Source organism: Perognathus longimembris, chromosome 24 (genome assembly GCF_023159225.1).
Source record: "Perognathus longimembris pacificus isolate PPM17 chromosome 24, ASM2315922v1, whole genome shotgun sequence".
Classification (NCBI taxonomy): Eukaryota; Metazoa; Chordata; class Mammalia; order Rodentia; family Heteromyidae; genus Perognathus; species Perognathus longimembris.
The window spans coordinates 34,571,267-34,582,589 of NC_063184.1; positions in this window are offsets into that span (position 1 = coordinate 34,571,267).

Below are 11,323 nucleotides of genomic sequence, written 5' to 3' on the forward strand. Positions count from 1 at the left end.
ATACTCTTCTCACGGTTGAAAATCCCGTGCATGAAATTTTCTTTGTCCTCGTCAGACTCACCCTGAGCATTGACAGATGTGTCATGTACACACGCAAGGCACCTCTTCAATATTGAAGAGGCTGTACGCTCTACGATGTTAAAAACTCATTACACAAGGCTCGATGCTTGAGACGGTAGGAAAATCTGTTGTCAAACGTATCCTTGTGTGTGCTACTTATAAATTAGCCTCACTCTCTTACTTAGTGGTCCCTCGTTCTAATGAAGGTTTGCTCTTGTCAAGTTTCTTGATGCTTCTTTCTAGATTTTCCATGGAGCACCGGAGTTCTTCAGCCTCCACCTGCCCTCTTTTCATCTTCCTGACTTGTCAGCTCTGCTTGTTGCATTTGCCCGCTCCCTTTTCCCTGCTCTCTATCTTTTTTTTTTGGCCAGTCCTGGGACTTTTCGAGCCTGAGCGCTGTCCCTGGCTTCTTTTTGCTCAAGGCTAGCACTCTACCACCTGAGCCACAGCACCCTTCCAGCCTTTTCTGTGTATGTGGTGCTGAGCAATCGAACCCAGGGCTTCATGCATGCTAGGCAAGCGCTCTACCGCTGAGCCACGCTCCCAGCTCTGCTGTCTTTCTCTGATTGACATCAACTCCTGCTCACTTGTCCTTTTTCTGCCTCATCCCTGATGCCTCTACCTGTCCCTTTCAATTTTTCTTTATCCACTTTATTGTCTTCTCTTTTAAGTCCGTGTTTATTGTTACTCTCAGGCTCACTTGGTTACTTCACTTAGGCGATTCAAAGCTTGTTTATCGTTGCTGATGCTTACTTCTTGAGTCACTCTCCTGAACTGACTCGTTGAAGGGCATTTCTCTTCACCCTCTGTCTTTGCTATGAAGCTCTGCGTGTGGGCTCATTCTTGTCTTTTGTCTCTGCCAGGTTCTCACTGTACTTTTTCCTGCACATAGGAAAAGAAATGCGCCTGTGCACGAACATCTTCCATCCCTGCTTTGTGTTGCACACAGAAACAAATAAGCAACAACGTCCCTTGGGGACGCCTGATTCCCCTGACACCACCGTGAACAGTTGTGGGTTTTGCTCCCCTCTTTGTGTTTCATTGCCTCGTTTGTGAGGAGGGCGGATACCCCAAGTCAAGGTGGCACCACGTTCATTTGGAGGGCTGCTGGGATTGCCAACACGGCACCATTTCTCCAAAGTTACCCCCTCACTAATACTAGCTTCAGGACCCTCAGCCCACCCAAGCCACGGTCCTACCTTTAATATCTTCCCCATCTGCTGTATAGACACCTGTACACCAGCACACACAGCGTGAGCTCTGTCTTACGCACGTGCTGGGCGGCATTTTTATTATTACTCAGCATAATTCTGGTTACCATGTTGTGACTGATTGTTTTTCTGCTCCACTCATCAGAGATCTGGGGCTATGTCCTGTACTTGTTCTTTCAGCTCTTGCCAGAATGCCTTTTCCTGTCTCCCATACAATCAATCCCCTGGCTAAACGTTCTATGCACACTTGTAGCTTACACACCATGCAGCTACTGAGTACAAGCGTGTCCGTTTGGCCCATTTCCTTACATGTTGTTCAAATATTCATCTGCTGATATTTGAGCATTTTTCCTTCACTGGGTGAGGCAAACTGAAACCATTCATATATATTTTTAGTTGTCTGTATTTCATGAAGTTCTGTTAGTCTCCACTTTAGGGAAACAGATCTATTTAGAAAACTTGGAAGTAAAAGCAAGTTGTTCAGTGCTAACAGTTAAGTGTTCTATGATTTGCTAGAAAGGTTATATGTTTGGAATCCCACTCTGTCACAAGTCTTCCTTCCCACACATTAATTTTCTGAAAGGGATCATGTATTTTCAGTTTCAGGACAAAAGGAGACACATACCAAACATTCAAATTGTCTCTCCATCCCTTCCTGTTACTTCATGCTAAACAGTGCCTAGAGTCTCCTCCACACTGTCTTGCGTACTTGTACTTTCCAACGGCTTGTATTGACTGGGCTCTCTCCATGGTGGTTCACTTGTAGTTTATTGTGAATCTGGACAGCTGACTAAGTAGCTGACTGAAATTCACTTGAAATGACTGATGGCCTTCCACAGGAGACCAGTTGTAGGAGAGATTATGAAAATTATCTTCTACCACACATGGAATTCTAATCCCCCAGCGCCTTCAAAGGTGACTTTATGGGGAGACAGGATTTTTACACAGCGATTCTAGTTACGCACGTGGCTGTGCTTGAGCACGTCTCGTGAGATGCGGAAACACGGGTGACATCTCACCAGGACGACAGCAGAGGTGAGGGGACAAGAGCCGGGCTCTCGGGGAGCAGCGATTCACTCTACCGAACGTCCAGAAGTCAGAGGATGGGCGAGGAAGAAGCCTCCACAGGTGACTCAGAGGGACATTGGGGAGCGTGGGCTCAACTGTTGAAGGTAGGCTTGAGCACAAGGGGGAGGGGCAGCCCCCCGGTCCTGCATTCAAGCCCCAGGACTGGCACAAAAAAGAGTAAGAGGTCATCAACCAGAAATGACACTAAGCTATCACCAGGTGACATCAAGGAGTGGAGCGTAGGTTTACACTTGGGCTTGCCCTTGGGCGAAAGGTAACCCAGGAGTAGACAAATAATCTGAAATATTCCCTAGAGGCATGGTCTGACATTCTCGGTGAAAGGACAAAGAAACCTCTCCAGTGAGTATGATAGAAATTTTGTGTTGCTGAGGTCTTGGGCTCATTCTTTCACTACAACCATGGTTGAAAAAATACTTGCAAGCTCACTCATATTAATAGGTAGCATAAGTATAAAAGAGAGAGGAAGCTAGAAAAGGGCAGCAGTTTGTTGGTCAGGACAAAATAATTTAAGAGAGAAATGAAGAACCAGAAGCACCCAAGGTTCAGGATGGAGTTTAAACATCGCAACCCAACCTTCCCATTAACACCCATCAGTATTTCTAGTTAATTAGGCTGTTAATTTGATAAGCATGACTGACTGCAATTTATTTAGACCAAACTACTAATAATTTACTTATTAAGGATGGTTTAAATGGATGCAGCAGGAAAGAGGCTCATGAAAGAGATGCAAGTTCATATCCATCAAGGTTTGTAGTCCCCAAACACAGGAAAATCAAACTTTAAGAAAAGTAGGAAGGAAAATTAAAATTTAGATAGCACAGAGACTTCACGACTGCGGCTGGCAATAATCCTTAATGAGGGCAGTGTCTGGGGTGGCAGGCATCCTCTGGCAAGGTTATTTTCACGAACTCTGTACTCCTCAGATGCAAACCTCGGCAGGAATTCAGGGGGAACAAAACACTGCATTTTCAGGGGTGACTGTGGAAAATAATCGAATTATTGCATACTATGTTCACATTGATATTTGACTATCAATTAGACTTTGAGCTCATATATTCCATCTATTTGTAATATACACTTACAATGAAGTGTATGTGATTCTTTTTATAGTTTGAATGTGAATGCTACAAATCTTAAGAATTCGACATGGAGCTTTCTTTATGTCTTTTAGGATATTTCTTTTTTTTTTCTTCAAAATTTTATTATCAAACTGATGTACAGAGAGTTTGCAGTTTCATATGTTAGGCATTGGATACATTTCTTGTACTGTTTGTTACCTTGTCCCTCATACCCCCCTCCCTTCCCCCCTTTCCCTCCCCCCCCCCCCAGAGGTGTTCAGTTCACTTACACCAAACAGTTTTGCAAGTATTGCTTTTGTAGTTGTTTCTCTTTTTTTACCCTGTGTCTCTCAAATTTGGTATTCCCTTTGAATTTCCTACTTCCAATACCAGTGAACACGGTTTCCAATATACTCAGATAAGATTACAGAGATAGTGTAGGTACAAACATAGGAAGGTGATACAAAACATCATCAATAATAGAAACTACACATACACATAGGACGTTGAAAGTAGTTACAACTGTGATATAACAATTGTTTCCATAACATGGAGTTCATTTCACTTAGCATCATCTTATGTGTTCATAAGGGTATAGCTATTGGGCCTTGTGATGCTCTGCTATGGCTTGCCTAAACCTGTACTAATTATTCCCAATAAGGGAGGCCATAGAATCCATGTTTCTTTGGGTCTGGCTCACTTCACTTAGTATAACTTTTTCCAAGTCCTTCCATTTCCTTACAAATGGAACAATGTCATTCTTTCTGATAGAGGCATAAAATTCCATTGTGTATATGTACCACATTTTCCTGATCCATTCGTCTACTGAGGGGCATCTGGGTTGGTTCCAGATTCTCGCTATGACAAATTATGCTGCGATGAACATTGTTGTGCTGGTGACATTACTGTGATTTTGTTTGTGGGCTTTTGGATAGATACCCAAAAGTGGGGCTGCTGAGTCATAGGGGAGTTCTGGGATTCCAGGGAACATTCCTGAATATAATCAAGGCAGTTTATGACAAACCAACAGCAAGCATACTCTAAATGGTGAAAAACTAAAGCCATTCCCTTTAAAATCAGGAACAAGGCAGGGATGTCCACTCTCTCCCCTGCTCTTCAACATGGTACTAGAGTTCCTAGCCAGAGCAATTAGGCAAGAAGAGAATATAAAGGGGATCCAAATAGGAAAAGATGAAGTTAAACTTTCTCTCTTCGCAGATGACATGATCCTATACCTAAAGAATCCCATAGACTCTACCCCCAAGCTACTAGAGCTGATCCAAAACTTTGGCAAAGTTGCAGGATATAAAATAAACCTTCAAAAATCAATGGCCTTTCTCTATGCTAACAACCCGAAGACCGAGGCTGAAATCAGGAAAGCAACTCCTTTTTCAATAGCCCCCCAAAATATAAAATACCTAGGAATAACCTTAACCAAAGAAGTGAAAGACCTCTTTGATGAGAACTTTAAAAGCTTGAAAAATGAAATTAAGTCAGAACTAAGAAAATGGAAAAACCTCCCATGCTCCTGGATTGGGAGGATTAATATAATCAAAATGGCAATATTGCCAAAGGCTATCTACAAATTCAATGCAATACCCATTACTATCCCAACACCATTCTTTAATGAAATAGAGGAAGCAATCCAGAAATTCATATGGAACAATAAAAGACCTAGAATAGCAAAAACACTCCTAAGCAGAAAGAACAGTGGTGGAGGAATTACAATACCCAACTTCAAGCTGTATTATAAAGCTATAGTAATAAAAACAGCTTGGTATTGGCACCGGAACAGGCCTGAAGACCAAGGGAACAGAATTGAAGACCCAGAATTGAACCCACAGAACTATGCCTACTTAATCTTTGATAAAGGAGCTAAAACAATAGCTTGGAAGAAAGATAGCCTCTTTAACAAGTGGTGCTGGCAAAACTGGCTCAACACATGCAACAAACTAAAACTAGATCCTTATATATCACCCTGCACCAAAATCAATTCCAAATGGATTAAAGACCTTGAAATCAAAACAGGCACCCTGAAAACACGAAGGAAGGAGTAGGAGAAACACTTGGGCTCCTTGGCACAGGACAGAACTTCCTTAACAAAGACCCTGAAAGGCTACAAATCAAAGAAAGGTTGGACAAATGGGACTGCATCAAACTGCAGAGCTTCTGCACGGCAAAGGACATAGCTCGCAAGATAAACAGAAAGCCCACAGACTGGGAGAAGATCTTTACCGGACATTCAACAGACAAAGGCCTCATCTCTAAAATATATGCAGAACTAAAAGAATTACCTTTTAGGATATTTCTAAATTAACATTCTCCTAGAGCACTAATTGGGTTTTCTTCCTCTCTCTCTCTCTCTCTCTCTCTCTCTCTCTCTCTCTCTCTCTCTCTCTCTCCCTCTCTCTCTCTCTCTCTCTCTCTCTCTCTCTCTCTCTCTCTCTCTCTCTCTCTCTCACTGTGTGTGTATGAAAGATAATCAGGTTGAGGATATACTGCCAAAGTCCTTAAGCTATAGCACTGGGTTTATTGCCATCTCTTCATTCAAATTAGCGTCTCTTCTGCTCTCAGAGTGGGTTCTCATTAGAGGGAGAGGAGAAAGGGAGCCAGCCTTGCTGCTGGGGACACCCCAGAGCAGAGCAGAGCGCACTAGTGGGCGGAGTGCTAGCTCCTTCCCTGGCAGTGGGCACAGGGAGGAGGGATGCCATCCAGCCTTCCGAGTACTGAGTGAGAGCCGAGACGCCGCTGGGCAGGGGACGTTTAGCTTGCCTCATTCTCTCCTTTACTCGTACATATATCCTCATGTAATTAGAGCAATATAAAGCCAGGAGCTACTGACGTTTATGCAGTGTAGTGGAAAGGACAAAGATTAGTGGATACGCCACTTCACACACGTAGAATATGTGCACGAGAGAACATGGAACGAGAGAAAAGAGAAAACTACAGTCCCCTGACTTCTAAACTATCGACTAACGTACTTGATGACAGAAAAGAACGTTCTAACTGTGGTATGAAAGAAAAATCTCATGTTTGTAAAGAAGACTTAAAAACGCCAGTGAGTGCTGTCTTACACGACAGAACCGGATTGTGGCGGTGCCTTCTTAGGGACAAAGCCCTTTTGAGTTCCGAGTGTGGCCACAGGCCTGGGGGGGACGGAAAACCCTGCCCTGATGTCCCAAAGGGAAATCTCCTCAAGCAACGCCCCATAAAGAACATCAGGAGCCCCAGCCGTTCTTTTGGTTAGTCTGCATGTCAGCTCATCATCCTGTTTGCCAGGAGCAGATCGGAAGATGTATGTTCACCCTAGGAGAAATGACCAAGAAAACACACACCGTGAGATTTGATTCATCCACTAGAAAGAATGATATCACGTTGTTTCCAAAGCAATGGAATAAGTTGGAGAAGAAATTATGCGGGGCCCAGAGAGACAAAAGATGCATGTTTTCTCTCATATGTGAAAACTAGAATTTGTTCTTAAAAATATGAGTGAATACTTGGGGTTGTATGCAAGTATACCCAGATGTATTAACTGAAAATACAGTAGATCCAGGGAAGAGCTCAAATGGAGTGATTCCTGAAAAATGCTGAATTATAACTCCACAAGAATCTGAACACCAGGAAGCAGGGAATGAGGAAGAGACTGAGAAGGGGTGGATTGGCAGGGCTGGGTGAGAATGAGGAAAGTGTGTCATTGACCAAAACTGTTTGGTTAAATGGCAACTCCTTCGTACAACTAAAGATAATCTGTATCTATCTATCTATCTATCTATCTATCTATCTATCTATCTATCTATCTATCTATTATATATATATATATAGAGAGAGAGAGAGAGAGAGAGAATCATTTCTGTAAAAGCAACTTTGATATGCCTTCCCCAATACCAGACCTTTCTACACTTAAAAGCTCCAGTAGACATACGATAAAGGGATAGCCTTGTCCAGTTCATGTGACCTCTGAAGTCACAGATATGTCAAAGATATAGAGGGAATAAGTTAGCGGATGGCCCTCAGCACTGCTTTGACAGACTAGTAAGAAAAGCTAACAAGCCCGAGTGTAAGCTCTTTGCTTTCAGAAACCCTCCCCTCATAAATTTTATGAGATAATGATTATGTTTACATTTTCCCTGTGAATGTCGTGACTCCTTGGTTTCATCACAAACAAGTGATTAAAAGACCGCTTGAGTGTAGGCCTCTAACAAGCAAGGCCGCCGAGAGTGCCCACCCGACATTGCCAGCCGCAGAATCACTTCCTGAGTGGGAGCCCAGTGGAACAACCCACTGAGCTCCCCACGCAGACTGACTGGGGTTTCATGGGTCTTACTTGGAAGCGGTCACCCAGAATAAACTTTGTAAATCCTAATATGAGCCCGAAGCGTCTCAGATGATGTAACTGTAGGATGACTAACACGTTAATACCAATGGTGGCGTTTCCAGTCTTGTGAGACAGCTCCTGTGGTGTGTGGTCCGTGAGCGGATGGCCTCGAATCCAATGCACCTGTGATGCAAACTATAGCTCCACTGGGATCCAGGTTACCAGCACCCAACCTTTTCCCGCGCCAGCTACACGTGGACAGGAAGGAAGGCGCACGACAAAGGAAGCCATGAAGGAAGCCGGCTGAGGAAAGGGTGCACAGACAGAAGCAGTCCCGGAGCGTCGCACAGACAAACAGCACAGACTGAGATGCGTGAAGTTCCCACAGAGGCGGGGCACAAGCCTTGTGCTCTACCAGGCCCTCTCTAGAGCCGACAGTGGAGAGTTCTCACAGTTCCGGCCTTCACAGATGGTCCACTGAGACTGGAATGGGACAGAGCACCCGTCTACCTTTGAAGAGACATCTTTTAACCAAGGACACAGCTGTCCATTAGAATGGAGTCTCCACCACGGCAAAAGCCCTGGAAAGACAGGACACGGAATGAATTGAAATGAACGCAACGTAGGAAGTGGACCCCAAAGGGGCCCCGCAGACACCAAAGCGGCCTTCACACGCACACAAGTGCACACTCGTTCACGTCGGAAGGCCACGCGAATGACAGCCAGGAACCCAGAGCGGTGCAAAAGCGCAGCAAGCCGCGCACCGGGCGAGCATTTCTGAGAAAGCCATGGCATGTCCACGGCTTGGAGAGGGGTGGAGGCTGCGTCCGGCCCTGCTGAGCGTCACCCTCAGCTAGTGCCAGGGTGACAGCCATTCCCTCCACCCCTTCGCTATTTCCTCATCCCAGCTGCCAGATGGAACCGTGCGCCGGGCCCTCCCTCCCTCGCGATCAGCATCCCGGCTGAAACGCTACCTCCCCGGTGCCCAGGGCTCCATTAGCTATCGCCTTCTGCCCCATTTGATCCAGACGCGCTGGCCGCTTCGATGCCTTCCGGGAGCAAGCAGGCGCACTAATGAACGCTGGCCGGCTCAGCCCCACCCTGCGGGAGGCTCTCTGGCTGCCCGCGTCCGGGCTGGGGGGCGTGGGGGGCGCAGGGCCCCAGCGCTGCTGCACAGGGTGCGCCCCGCGTCCTGCACCCCACCAGGCTGTTCACCGGACCCACTAGGGCGTTCGCGCCCCGCTTCGGACAGGCGGTGACAGACACCAAGTCGGGGCTGAACCTCCGCTGCTTACTTCTTTATTGACGTGTGCTGCCCGTTTCAGCTCAGTTTCTGCCATCCGTTATTTCCTAGTTAGTCTCCTTTCCAGAATGTGTTTATTAACTCTACCAGTGTTTTATTAAAAATGGATGTTTATTTTTAACCGTAGCTTGCCAAAAGCAATTAGCTCTATCCAGAGAGGAGTTGTCTATCTTCTAATTGTTTAATGCACCGTGGGTCCTTCATCAATGCGTCCAGAAGGCCAGCGGCTTAATGGGAATAATTAGTGGGCTGTAACATGACAGTACAGATAGGAACTGCAGTATTTTTAGAGCTCATCTTATGAAAATAAGCTTCATCGGTTCCCTTATCAGACAAGTGATTTTGTTTTTACCGCGATAGAATTGGAGTCATTCCTGCACGTGTTTAAAAAAGAAAATCAGCACAGTCCCGGTGAGAAGAGAATCGGTGCTGGAGGTGAGAATGGGCTTGACTCTCTCCTCAGGTCTTCCTCGCAGTGACTTGCTTCTGGCCCGCTAACTTTCACCTGGGTTTCCCCACACAGCTGTCGTGCGCTGTGTGAAATCGCATGGGTGCGCGGATCTACTCTGCTCATGAAGCAAGTGGTCCAAAATCCACTCAGTGAATGCCAGAGAGCCGACATGAAGATGAGGTGTTAGAAACGGAGGCTGTGACGTTCCCTGCTCCGAGGAAGCTATGAATGAAAGGGACGGAGGGCGGGAACCCATCGACAGCAGGAGGCCGTGTCGGGCTGTCCATGAGAGGAAACTATTTCATCGGAACCCCTACTGTCCGCAAGATTGCTTTGTTGTATGCCCCCACGTTTGCTCCCTCCCCCACGAAGAACACGAGAACTGTCACACCGTTACCTCCCAGAGGGTTCACGTGGCATACTCTTCTGAACAATCAATCTCTCGAGATTTTTTTAGATCATAAAGAGGATGAAAATAAACCCCACCAAATTAGGACAAACTCGGGCAACTTTCCACTCCGCATCGCGCGAACCCGAAGTTCCCACGACACAACCGCGATTCACCGAGCGCAGTACCCTAGGGGAAGTTCATCCCTGCAGTTTCGGATCTGTGTCCGGGGTAAGGGTTTCCTTGGAGTAGCACGGACAGGTCAGGTGGGCTGTCTCCCACGCTGTGTGACGGGGAGGCCCAATGCAATGACTTCCTACCACGCCGACATAGTTCACAGAAGAAATGACTTTACAGACACATCTAAAGAGGAAGGATTGCTAAACTCAAAGTGTCCAGTAGTTCTATCCTCTCAATTCCCTGACAAAGACACCTGGGGATTCAAGCCACGGCTGTGTGACTGTTCAGTCTATGTCACCAACAGCAAACAAAAGGCAGAGTGTCTACAGGGCGGCTTTTCTGCCGTGGGCAATGTTCTCCCTTCCTCCCATTGCAGTAGCACTGGGCGCCCAGTGGTTAGCGTCCTTCTCAGGCCCCACCGCCTGCTACAAGCCAGAGGCCTCTGGCACAGTTGTGGGTTCCCATTCCAAGCGGAGGCAGAGTCCCACGCCATGCAATCCAATTCAAGGCCCTCGGGTGTGCAATGTCCTTTGATCTGCGTCTATGGACATTCGAATGTCTGCATGTGTGTGTAAACATGCACGTGTGTAAACACGTGAGCATGGAGGTGAGAACGGGTTGGTGACACGGCATCTGGAGAAAGATGGCTGAGCGAGGGCTTTGGCTGGCGTCTGGTTTGACCTCCGCTGTGCAACGGAAGCAGAGGAGCAAGGAATCCCCTGCGGGTCTAGCACACGTCCTTCGGAAGCACAGTGGACCCGCCACTGACTTCGTGATTGCCGTAGGAACGTACATGAAACTTAAGCAGACGGTTAGTTCGAGGCTGCCCATATGAAAAACAATTTCAGAGGACGCAGTCCATTTACAACTTAAAAACCTAGTCAAGCTATTGATTTTTAGTGGAAACGAATGGGAGACACTCTTTTAGATATTCTTCTGTTGACATTCACATTTCTGTTTAAAGAGACTTCGACCAGCTTATTTTCACATCTCCATGTGTTTGTATTTTACAAAGACCCTTCAATAATCTGGACAAAAGTGCTCCGGCCCAACCCTTTGATTCGGACTTTTTTTTTCCTCTAAATTAAACAAACGACGGTGTCGGTAATGTCTCTTTTAGCATATTAAGTGTGTTAGGATGGTAACCAGATCTGCATATATTGAAAACAAAGGCCTGGCTTCTAATTCACACACCTGGAGTGCAGACGCCAGCCAGCCACTCTGGCGTGACGTTCTGTGGCATGATTTTGAGTGTTTCTTCTCTCTAA